The sequence below is a fragment of the Protopterus annectens genome, chromosome 7.part0 (assembly GCF_019279795.1).
Source record: "Protopterus annectens isolate FY-2018-M chromosome 7.part0, PAN1.0, whole genome shotgun sequence".
NCBI classification, from domain to species: domain Eukaryota; kingdom Metazoa; phylum Chordata; order Ceratodontiformes; family Protopteridae; genus Protopterus; species Protopterus annectens.
The window spans coordinates 492,597,975-492,610,913 of NC_056739.1; positions in this window are offsets into that span (position 1 = coordinate 492,597,975).

The window sequence follows — 12,939 nt, forward strand, 5'->3', positions numbered from 1 at the left end:
CTAACTACCATTAGAAATACAAACTCAAAATATTATACTGTCTTCCTGGAGACAGTCATCAATCACCCTCATTCTTAAAACTAATGAAGATCCTCAATTTTAAAAGTCTTATACATCAGTTTCTCTCTTAAATAATGATTATAAGATATTCATGTCCATTTTTGTTGACAGAGTCAAATTCCTCCTATCGAAATTGATACATAATGACCAAACAGGTTTTATTATTAAAAGGCATACTCATGACAATATTAAAAGAATACTCACCCTTACTGAATTCATAACAGAGACAATGAAGAAGCTTTGTTGATATGTCTGGATATAGAAAAGGCCTTTGATTCTGTCAGTTGGGATTACCTTTTTGAAATATTGAATTTATTAGCTAGACTACCTTGGTATAACATTATCTAATACCTTAGGTACAGTTGTACAGACTAATTATAAATAAAACATTATTTGTATAAAATTATTATTTTTAAATAATAATTTAAATATTATTTATTTATATAAAACATTATATCTTTATTAATCACATAAACAGATGGAATAAGTTGTTCATATCCTTTGAAGACAGGCTACAGTTAATAAAAATGATTCTTTTGCCAAAAATATTATACATAGTGTTAGCTCTTAATAGCTTTCCTGGAAATCGATATATTAGAAAAATGAATGCATTATTAATAAATGTTTTATGGTATCCTAAAAGAAATAGAATTGCATATCAGCATCAGGTCTATATTAGACGAGCGAATGCTCTGTCGTTGACACGTAAAACCCAAAGTCTGAAAAGAGCAAAGTTATGGAACAGTGATTTTTAAAAAAAAATAAAGGCAAAATAAAGTGGGGGGGGACTTTGCTCCACACACCCCCTGATGTGGGGGCTGTGCCCCCACACCTCCTACTTAAATATACCAACTCCGAGATCGCACCACAGTGGAGAAAACAGCAAAGTCCTGAGAACGGCCCAGTGATTTTTTTTCCCCTGGGAAACAAATTGCTGTTCCATAACTTTGCTCTTTTTCAGACTTCGGGCTTTACGTGTCGACGAAAGAGCATTCGCTCTTAAGTCACTTCACTCTTATAATATAGACCCATCAACATCATATTAGATTTTGGGACCAAGGTGGCATAAAGTTTCCAGACATTGACACTTATATTAGAGCATCTCTACTAAAGGATACCATGAATCTAATTGATTTAAACTACATATCAAATTGGAAATCCTTATATCTTATTGTATTATTAACAGAAACTTCTTTACTATCAAAATTCTCTTTAGGTAACTCTTCTTATAAAATTTGGTATCTTATTTGTTATGTTGTTCAATATAATATAACCAAACCTACTAAACTAAACTCTTTAAACCATGTCTTTAATAATTTCAGAAAATGTACTATTTCTAATATTGACATTTAAGATATGGTTAAACTTGCTAATACCTTTCAGAATTTCAAAAATTACCCAAATAAACTACATTTTAACATTTTCAGCTCCTGGGAAGATAATAAATTAATCTGTTGGCAGCATTATATTAAGGAACTGGACACATTAAACACACAACAAATCTTTAAAGAATGTGATTTGTCAATGCAGGATCGGTTACCATTACAAAGTACCCTGACTTATTGAGAGCTCTGCCGAATCATTAAAAACTCATTTCAATCCCAACCTACTCTAGTATTCTATCTTTCTAAATTACTATCCAATAACTTTAAAACTGATAACATAACATCTAAACTATATAATATACTAATAAATAATAATACGCCTTTAACTGCTAAACACTGGAATCTCATTATCAAGGTTATCAATGAAGAGAAGGCAAACATTTTATCCTCAGTTAAATACACATACTGGGTTCAGTAAACTATCAATATTTAAAATCTGTCCCTACTGTTGCATTGCCCCCCCCCCCCCTTATCTGGCATTGTCCGGATTTCCTGCGCTGAGAGGTAGAGAGGTATGGCACGCACACTCCCACAAACTTTACAGTTCTTGGGTCAGGAGTTCAGTCCTTACCTCTGGTTACTGAGTACGTGGAGTTTATTTATTTTTCTCTTCCCTGTGGGGGCTTTCTCCAGATACTCCAGTTTCATCCAAAGAACATACTAGGTGATTAGCTACAATAAAACTGTCAATATTTAAATGTTCCCTTGCCTTCTGCCATGGTTATGACTGAAAAGGTCTACGAACTCATACCTCTCAGCTGTATAGATTTTCGCAGAATGTCCAGATTTTTGACTCATATTTTTGGTCAGTTTTACATAAAACTGCGTTTTTCTGGCAAATTAATGGCAAATCTTTAAAAATTAAAGTTAGAAAATAATGACAGACATTTGAGTTTCAGACTTCAGAAAATTAATGTTAATGCAACATCTGGTATTATATCAACTTTCTAAGTTTGTAAGAACAATATTTCAAAATGTCTCTATTTTGGGGCCTTTGTCCCACTTTTATTTTTGGCTTTGCCAGATTTCTTGCTCTAAGAGGTTAAGAGGTATGCTACGGGCCATTCTTAAAGGCCAGTAGATTGGAAGTTTAACTGGTCCTATAATAGATAATACAGGTGTAGATGTTTTTTTCCCCTCCAGGAAACTGTCTTTACCACAAAGAGGCTTACTAATATTAACCCTTTAAAAATAACTAACATTAGAAGGTCTCGTTGGTTTTGTTTTATTGTCCTTAACTTAGGAGCTTGGGTTATGCAAACATTATAAACATTTAAATAAAATAAACGAAGCGGGTGCATGACTATCACTGTGCCTCCCCATACCCGTGAACACGCCTATAGGTCTATTTATCTATCTGTACCTTTGCTCTGTTTGGCACAAAATGTATTTAGCAACGAAGGACTGCGAAGTTGCCATTGTGCTGCCTATCAATAGCAGCTCAGGCTTCCAGGCTTAAAACATATTTATAAAATTATATTACCAGCTATAAACTGCACATATCCTAATAAACTACAGAGCTAGCTTGGAACACTATATGCACAGGTGTGTGAATACTGAGCCCATGTTGTTAGTTACCCAGAAGGATTTGTGACATCAGGTTTTTTTATTAAAAGGCTGGGGTAAATGCAGATAGCAAACTAATTTTATAGAGTCATTAAAGAAACCACAACTGGCTCTAATTCGATTTACTGTTGCCAAATTATGAAGACATAGCCATATCAGACACTGTCTCTGTTCTGAACTGAAAAAAAAACAATGAGAGCATTTGTGCTCTTAAGGATTTGTGATATCAAACAGAGTCTTAAAACTAAACAACGTTCAATAGTGGTCACTGTGGCTGAACAGAGGTGACTTCCATGCGTTTTATTTTTCTGTTTGCCACTTGCAGACACTAAAACAAGTCCACTGATTATAATGTGGTCCAATCGCTGATAAACGGATCTTCATTGCTGAGAATGAATACTAGAGCATTTTACTTGAAATTCCTTCACAAAGCCAAAGGCAATTGTGTACTATGGTGCAATGGTGGATGTCATACTGGCTACCTTTTCTGAAACACCTAATGTTACCAGATATACAAGGAAATGGCAGACATCCTACCCAAAACAGGCCCCAAGGAAGAATAATCTGGAAGTGGATCAAGGATTTAAAGTAAAGCAAGCCAGACAGAACATGGATGTGTCACGAGAACCCGCTAAAGGAGACAATAATAAAATGGAAAGAAGAAGATATCCAATATTAATCACTGCAACCTGCAGCTGTAGGAACATCATGCAACAATGCACAATTTGTAAATGTCTGCTCAAGGGGGAAACAGGGACAGAATAAATGCAGGTTAGACATATGGCAGAACACTGGGAGGCATTACAACAGTTCAGAATAAAATATCCACTTAAAATCCCAAAACATCTAGAAAAAAAAACAATGATAACGGCAATTGAAATAAAACTGAAGCAGGTTAAATAATACAGAGCATGCCTAACAAGTTTTGCAACGCCCACCAATATATAATTTCAAAACAAAAGCAGGGCACAAAATCAGATGTGGTCATAATACTGGGGCAGCAAAAAGAGAGGGAACTGTCAATATTTCATGCAGCCAGCATATACATGGATATATAATGCAGCATCCTAACAGAGCACAAGCTAATCTGTCAGGTGAAAAGCAACATGTGGGAGCGGCAAACAGCATTATAACATAGACCGGAGTCTCCATATGTTCATGTTCATGCATATGCACATTCACCCACGTATTACACTTGCATGCATTCATATAAACACACACACACACACACACACACACACACACACACACACACACACACACACACACACACACACACACACACACACCCCAAATAAAGCTAGGGGCAGAAACAAAAAGGATCGGCATGTTTCAGATCTGCAGAGAAAGTAGAAATGTGTACAAACACAAACTCCACTGCATATCACCTCTCAGAGGTCATCTCTGCCTAACCTACAAAGTTATGTCAAACCGAGAGCTGTTGAACATGCTCCACTTAAAGAAATCCCAATTCCTCCGAACTACACGCTCTAGGGACCTAAACCTTGTCACCACAATAAACAGAACATGCTGGAGGGATAGATTCCTGTACCAGAGACTTCCCATACTCTGGAATAAACTACCTATATATATATCAAACAAAGCTCCTCATTAGCACTCAAGAAAAATCTTGATGATTGGATGGGAAATAGGAAATTCACGCCGGGGATCACCTCTGTGGCTCTGCTCGACAGCGGCACAGGAAAATAATTTTCTTGGATGGCAAAAGTCAGGGTACCTTTTTGACTGGGCTTGTATAGGCCCCAGGGCCGATAGCCTAGTACCTACCTATGAACCATTCAAGGTAACACATGGAGGTACCTAACTTCAAATCTTCACCCTAAACTGAAGAGCCATCCCTGGTCATGCTTCACACTCCCCCCTGGCTAACTGAATACTTAAACACAATACTCACATACTGTATATGTGACATCCACAAGTACACATAAATAGACACAGACTATGACTATAACTACATGAAAGATATTCCATTTACAAACAGATGTGATCTACTGTGCAGAATCATGTCATAATCTATTTAAAGTCTGAACTGCTGTGCACATTTTTAATTAAATTCTAATTACATAGTATTTACAGCACTTGGACATTTTTCTGTTGTCCATATTTTAGCAATTACCACTCAGATTAGCATGGGCAATGTCCTTGGTTGAAGTGGCTCTGACAAAATAGTTGTCTGGGTTTAGGACAAGATTTAGTATGAATCCTGAGTATTTTCATCTAATGGTCAATCTGTAGCTGTATCTGGTAGTTGCCACACTTGTCTCTGGTTCCTCCTGTATAGTTGCATTTCATCAGCTTTTACTATGCAGGATCTTGGTTGACTGTGATGAGCAACCATAGGATAATTGATATTTTCTGGCATAAATTTGGATGAATATTGGTCTCCTACTTTCAGAACAGATGGATTTATGTCTGTCTTGTTATAATGCACTTTCTGTTCCAGTAGTCTGCTCTGTAGCTTTTCTAATGCTGATTGGCATGAGCAAGGAAAATGATGCAAGAAAATCTGACCTTAACCATCTGCTTGTTGATAGATGTGCTGGTGAAAATCTTACAGATCTGAGAGGTGTGTGTTCATATTCCACCAGAGACATGTCAGTGAGTCGATTGGAACAGTCACATTTTTTTCAGTATAGTTTTCATTGTTTTGATTATTCCTGTATTAGAACCTTTGACTGCATATATGGGGGCTTGATGTTGTATGTGCATATCTCTATTCTTTAACAAAAGACTGAAATTACTAGCTGGAAAACTGTGGACCATTACAAGAAGCATCCTGTTTAGGTATAATATCTGGAAAATATGTTTTCCAGTGCTGCTGTCACTGACTACCATGTTAATGAACAACTTTACAACACTTGTAATAACAAGCTACAGACAAGAAGTTGAAATTGTACTGTACCTTACCATGGCAGTGAAGGAATTTTGTGTAGAATTAACACTATTTCTAATTCTGATTCCAAAGTCTGCCACGTAACCCACAATCACGAATCATCCACTCAATTCTTACAGATATAGGTGTCTAGCTATACCGCTGATAAGACTATTTGTTCCTAGCATATCCGTGCTCCTGATACAGAAGCAACATGGCTGCCTTCCTGTAATAGGACTACTTCTAACCCCTGCTGACTAGCATCAACATGTAAGGATGTAGGTAGTGTCATGTCATAGTATTTCAGAAGTGGTGCTGTGCATAGTAACATCTTCCACAACTCAAAATTATTTTCTTGATTTCCCAGCACCATGCCACATCATACTTTCTCAGTTGCATGGTGATATCACTCTGCCAAGTTTGGAATAAATTTTGACAAGAAAACATTTGTCAGCGTACATGGTTGCATAATTTTGCCAGTATTTGACCACCCTCATTTAGTAAATATCACACTCCTGATAAGATACCCAAATTCAATAAAACTGAATACATTTCACTCACTCTCTTACCTGATCAAGTGCTTCAAGTCCAACTACATTTCCCGCTCGCAGCAATAATCCAAATAATTTCCGACTGTCATTTTCTTCCACTCGCTCGCTCATTACCACACATTTCCGCAGCCAGCCGGACATACCATGAGCTCACTTCCGCATGGCTGGTATCCTCCTTAAAGGAGCCAACACCAAATATGTACGTACTTTTTTTTTTTTTAAAAACTACTTTCCGATGTCCTAGCCAAGCTAATACAATCAGTTTAAAAAGGGGGAGGCGCGCGCCCCTGCGCCCAAGCCTAAATCCGCCACTGTATACCCTAACCCTAACTATCTAAACCAGCACTCAATCTCACACTTACCTGAACCCGACCCATAACTTTCCACCACAGCGCTGACAATACCGAAGCAACAGAAACGGACAACCACATTTTTTCCCTAGGAAAAAATTTGGTTTTCTGTTGCTTTGATATTTTCAGCTTTCACTGAACAGGGTTCGATATTAGAACATTTGAAGTTTTAAAACTTCGATGTTCTAATATAGACCCTATATATATATATATATATATATATATATATATATATATATATACATATATGTGTGTGTGTGTGTGTGTGTGTGCACACATATCTACGAAGCTATATAAGACATTATGTGTGTGTGTGTGTGAGTGTGTGTGTGTGTGTGTGTGTGTGTGTGTGTGTGTGTGTGTGTGTGTGTGTGTGTGTGTGTGTGTGTGTGTGTGTGAGACTAGAAACATTTTACTGCTTGTACTTTAATATTCATATCCATCATAGGAGCTTCTGTTATTTTTTTTTGTTTCGTCTCTTCCCACATATAATTTGCTGCCATAATAAAATAATTTTTAATCCAAATACCTAAATATGTTATCTTATCATGTCCCTGTCACTGCTGATATTGCGGAACCAAATCATGGGAGCACAGTCTACAGTCTATAGCCTTTGCTTTATTCATATATTTTATATTCTGAAAAAAAATGAAACTGTCTTAAAATGTTGAGCAACACTAAAATATCCTTGTTTGGATTTATAAAATACAAAATAATATAATCTATAAATAAGGCTAGTTTTTCTTCAGTACACTACCGGTTATATCCCTGATTTGTGAGGCCCTTATTTTCTTTGTCAGTGGCGGTAATTATAAGGCAGTTAACAAAGGATTAGGAGGATATCCCTGCCTGGTTCCTTTGTTTAAACCTAACTTATCAGATAGGAATCCAGCCTTCTTGATTCTTATCTCTGACCTTTTTGTATATCTTCCTAATTAACCCCATTATTCTGTCAGGAAACACAAATGCTGAGATTGCCATACTCATAAAATCCAAGCTAACTCTACTGAATGCCTTCTCTGTATCAAGATCCACCAACAATAACAGGGTCTTCCTGCACTCTGCTTCTCTTTGGATCATCATTCTTTTAATGTCATCAAATGCTTGCCTGCCCTCCACAAAATCATATGGATTCATATCTGTTAGGTTTGGCAACAACTTGGCCATTCTCTTAGCTATTGGAAACATAATTGCTTTATAATCATGGTTCAAAATTGAAACTGGTCTGTATGAAGTTGGATTTAAAGGGTCTTTGCTCTCTTTGGGTAATATAGTCACCACAGCTTTCCTCCAAGATGCTGATACCGCCCTTCCTTTTTAAATATTGTTAAACAAAAGCTTCCATATCTTTACCACATTTTCCCCTGCTAATTTTCAAATTTCCACAGAAATACTATCAGTTTCTGGAGACTTCCCTGTTGACTGAGTATACATCACCATTTTTATCTCATCTCCTCCCATATTATCTGTTAATTCTTGAGACTCATCTTTCTAAACCTTGGCAGAAGACTTCCATAAATGTTTCCTTTTTTGTGTCTTTGCTTGATTCCCACATTACTTTTATCTATACAGATTTTAATAGAATTTCTGAGATATCTCTAATACCTCTATAGGATCTCTGGTTATTTTTCCAGTCATATGTTACCTAAGCTTGGTAACACCCTGTCACAAAAGGAAATACTGCCAGCCCAGCTGCCTGGAATTTTGTAAATAATTCTATGTCATTTGTGAATATTGATATGATTCATGCAGAAGTGTGTGTAAAGTACTGAGCTTAAAGGATGTAACCATAGCATTCCCTGCTGGAAGAGAATAGAAATGTATATAAACTATGATAATTGTGTAAATGTATAAGTTTTAACAGTAGGAACTAGAACATATAGGGTTAACTTGTAAAACCTCAAGAAAATAGTTGAAATTAAATTGATTTTTATAATTGCTGGGCCATAAACAAAATGTGTTATCTCTCAGTTTTAGTGTAACAGGCGACACAATGTCTAGAGCTTCAAGTTGTTTGTATTGTCTTGAAAGAAAAATAATTGCTAGGATTGAGATGTGGAAGTGTTTTATTGCTTTATGACTTCCAACAGCTGCACAGCTCTGAGCAGAAGCCTTTGTGTATTTTCACAAGGAGATGTCAAATGCTAAAATGGGGTTCAGCTTGGGACCTAAAGTCAGGTGACAAAAAGTGATGTCATCCAAGCTAACCCAGTAGTAATATTTGATATTAATATAAGAAGTCTCTCAGAGAGAGACTGTGCATTTTGTATCTTGTCTTTGACTTAGAAATATCCACTCATCACCACCTTCTGCACTTGCCTTGCTGTAAGTTTTTAGGGCATAGTAACTCTTTTAGATTCAGATAAGAATATAGTAAAGCATAGCTTAGATTTTTTTAAATATATTTGAGACTGTCCTGCAATGTTGTTTTAAATATTTCCTGTGATTTTGAACTCTGATGTAACTGATTACTTACTGGGTATTGTCTTGTTCTTTTACTATTTATTTATTATTAAATATATTTAAACCTAGCTTTGTGGCTGATATCTGTGAGAAATATGTAAGCTCTTAAAGTACTTGCATATGCATTTGGTGACACTGTACAGGCCACTCCTAAATAGCCTTACTCTTGGTCAGACTACCATTTGGATAATAGTAACATTACATAGTAGGATTGGACATCCTTTGTTAAGGGCCTTCAAGTAGCTGATAAAGAGTTGGCTGGTGGCAGCTGGAACTACCTTATAGTCTGGGCAGAAGGGGGCATAGCTAGTAAACCTCTGCCAGCCTTTCCCAGGTGTGTGTGTGTGTGTGTGTGTGTGTGTGTGTGTGTGTGTGTGTGTGTGTGTGTGTGTGTGCTCGCATGCGTGCTGGAGGTTTTGGCCACTCAGCTGAGATCTCAACCCTATAGCTGTGCCAGTGGGGAGCCTTATTGAGGATCTGGAGAAAGAGGGAGAAACCAGCCCCAGACTGACTGTGATGTCTGTGTGCTCTTATGGGAAATTGCACTTTTCTGTGTGTGTGTGTGTGTGTGTGTGTGTGTGTGTGTGTGTGTGTGTGTGTGTGTGTGTGTTGTGTGTGTGTGTGTGTGTGTGTGTGTGTGTGTGTGTGTGTGTGTGTGTGTGTGTACTTGTCATCCTCCCCGTGTGTACATTCCCCACTGTTGCCAGTGGTGAGGAATGAGACTCCTTGATTACTGGTCCAGCGCAGGAGCATCACACACCCCTTTCTATTTTCTATTGCTCTCGAGTTGTTATAAAAAAATACTTATTTAAAAGTGACCTTTCTAAGCTCATGCATAATACTCAAATTATCCCTTATTTTTCCTTTAGCACTCAACAATTGTTTCACCTCTTGTTCTGTAAGATTCCCCTTCATCTGCAATACTTTATTTTTTGATAATCTCTCTAAATAATCCCTATGACTTCTTTCCCATATCACTCACTCTCTCTCAGTTATTTCATATTTTTAAATTTTATTTTCATTTTTATCCCACTTCTTGGGATTTGTACATTCCCTAGCAACTCCAGAATTGTTTTCACTACCCATTCCTTAAAATCTTCTCTGAAATAGTTATTGGATGTTTTTCAGAGCTGTCAAAGAAGTACCCATGCTGTTGTGAAATATAGTGTCTGTCCTGTGAAATTCATCATCTGATGTTGTTAATCTTCATTCATTCCTTACCGATGGGTGTCGATTCCATCTTCAGAACTCAGTTGGCCTTGTAACAAGCTCATGCCAGCCAAAAAACTACCGAGCTAAGCTTTTACCCACAATGCCCTTCCCCCTGTTACCCCAGATCTCGTTTGCCACGTTGCGGTAAAGCCATGTCAAGCCAGCTCTCAGCTAAGTACTTTAGAAATTTTTCAAACTACTTATTGTTCTTCTGATATTTCTCTCACTTTTTCATTGTTATTTACCCACTGTACTCTTATTAGTGTGTTTATTGCTGTTACTGTGTTTCTTACCATTTTTTTAGGTAGTTTTTAATACCATCATAGGTACAGGCCTTTCCCTCTGCCCTTGAGGTAATGTTTCCCAAATACCATTGTTGGTATTTCCCTTTCCCTTCTTTCATTCTTCCTTCTCTTTCCAAAAAAAAAAATAGTCTTGTTAAAGCTATTGTGTTTGCTGTTGGCTGTGTTTTTTGTGATAGTTGTTTAGTTTACCATGTCAGAAAAGGAAGGAAGCTTCTGGCTTTAAACAATGCTACCAGTGTGGCCACAAAATGCCGAACTCAGACACCCATGTCTCTTGTGTGTACTGTCTGGATGTACCTCATCTTTCGCTTCAACCTCCTTGTTCAATTTGTAATGGGTTTAGCACCTGAACCATTAATGAATGAAAAAATAAGCTAATTCTGAAAGGTCTCATTAAGACACCCTTCTCAGAGGCTATCTCTGGGTTGGAGGGCTCATCCCCTCTCAGTAAAGAACATAGTAAATACCTCATTCTGTTCCTTCATCACCCTCAGGTGATAGAAAGCAGGAACCAAAACCAAAAATACCAAAACTGACTACTACAGCACCAAAACTGACTTCTATGTCTCCGTCTGTGGAACCGACTACTGTGTCATCATCAAAATCTGTATCTTCAGTGCCAGTTTCGGCATCGACCTTACTAAAGCCAGTCTTAGCTTTCCTGTTGCTATCTTCTTTATCTTCAGCCCCAGTATCATCCTCCTCAGCACCAGACTTGACCACGGCACCAAGCCTCCCTATAATCTCTATTCCAGGGTTTCCCACACCAGACACACCTTTGACACATGTCTCCACCCAAGAGACTTCAGTGCCAATGGATCAGTCAGCCAGGACCTGATATTCACCCATGGTGGACCCCTTTTTCAGGGCAGAAATTCAGCCCATTCTTGGAAAGACCTGACTCCTTGTCTGGGATATCGACTAGCTCGACCAGAATTTTGGAACTGGATGATGTGCATCTTGTGGATCAGCTGCTGATGGTGAGGGGGATTACTACCCCTTCCAAAACTCCCCTCCCAGTAGGAGTAGGCAGTCTTTCTCCACAGACTCCACCATATTCTACTCCTTTAACCTCGGTGCAGGTATTGAAGCCCCTGGAACCGACACCCTCATCGGATCTCATCACTTCTGTTCCACTGGTGGATCTGACAGTGGCTGCGGAGCTGATCCTTTGGCCAGCGGTTTATTTGGAACCGAGCCTTTCTCAAGATTATGACTGGACCGTGGGTTCTGTGGTTCCTAGGACAGCGCCGATTTTTTCTACAGTGCCATCTATGATTCCAGCAGTTCCTTTGGTACCGAGTCCTCTTGAGACTCTTTCCTTGGGGGCTTGCCCATTGGAGCGGGGTGTGACCCCTATTCTTCTCAGTTCCAGGCTCCCATCCCTCTTCGGGTGGACCAGCTTTCTGGGCGATAGAGACAGCCCTTGCCCCTGTAGGAAAACCACCGGTGCTGGAGCATCAGTTATGTCCTTCCTCTGAGCCACAGCTGACAAAAGCCACTGCTTCGGGATGTCAAGCACAAGACCCTCAGGATACCCTACCGCAGGGTGCCCCTTCTTTGGAGTCCTCTTCAGAAGCTCCCACTGAAGCGGTACCATATAAGAGGGCATGCAAGAGGAAGCATGTAGACTCACCTGAGGAGTCTCTCACGGAGGACAAGGACTACGATGAAGGGGAGGGGTCTCCATGGTCATCCCCTGATGATGTCTTGTTTGGAGACATACTTGAAATATTGAAACAGAGGGGTGACTGGAAGCCCACCAATCCCTCCTCTGAGGAGTCTGTGTTCCTGCAGGCCTTTCATGTTTGACCTTCTACCTTCTGGGTTACCCACCTGCAGATGAGTTGGTTCTACTCATCATACAGTGTGCATGGAAGAGTCCTGATACCATTGAACTGATCACAATGAGGCTGGACAAAATTTTATCTCCTCCCGAAGAGCACCCACACTGGTCCAAGAGCCTTCCAGTAGACCCGATGGTGGTGGAGGAAGCCACAAAAAAGGAACTGGCCGAGGAGAGCCAGACTGCCCACCCAAACAGGAAGTCTTTAGTGGTGGACAGGCTAGGGAAGTGAGTCTTTGCATCATTGACCTTTGCTGTTAGGTCTTTGAATTATATGGCACACTTCAGCAGACTTCAGAGAGCCCTAG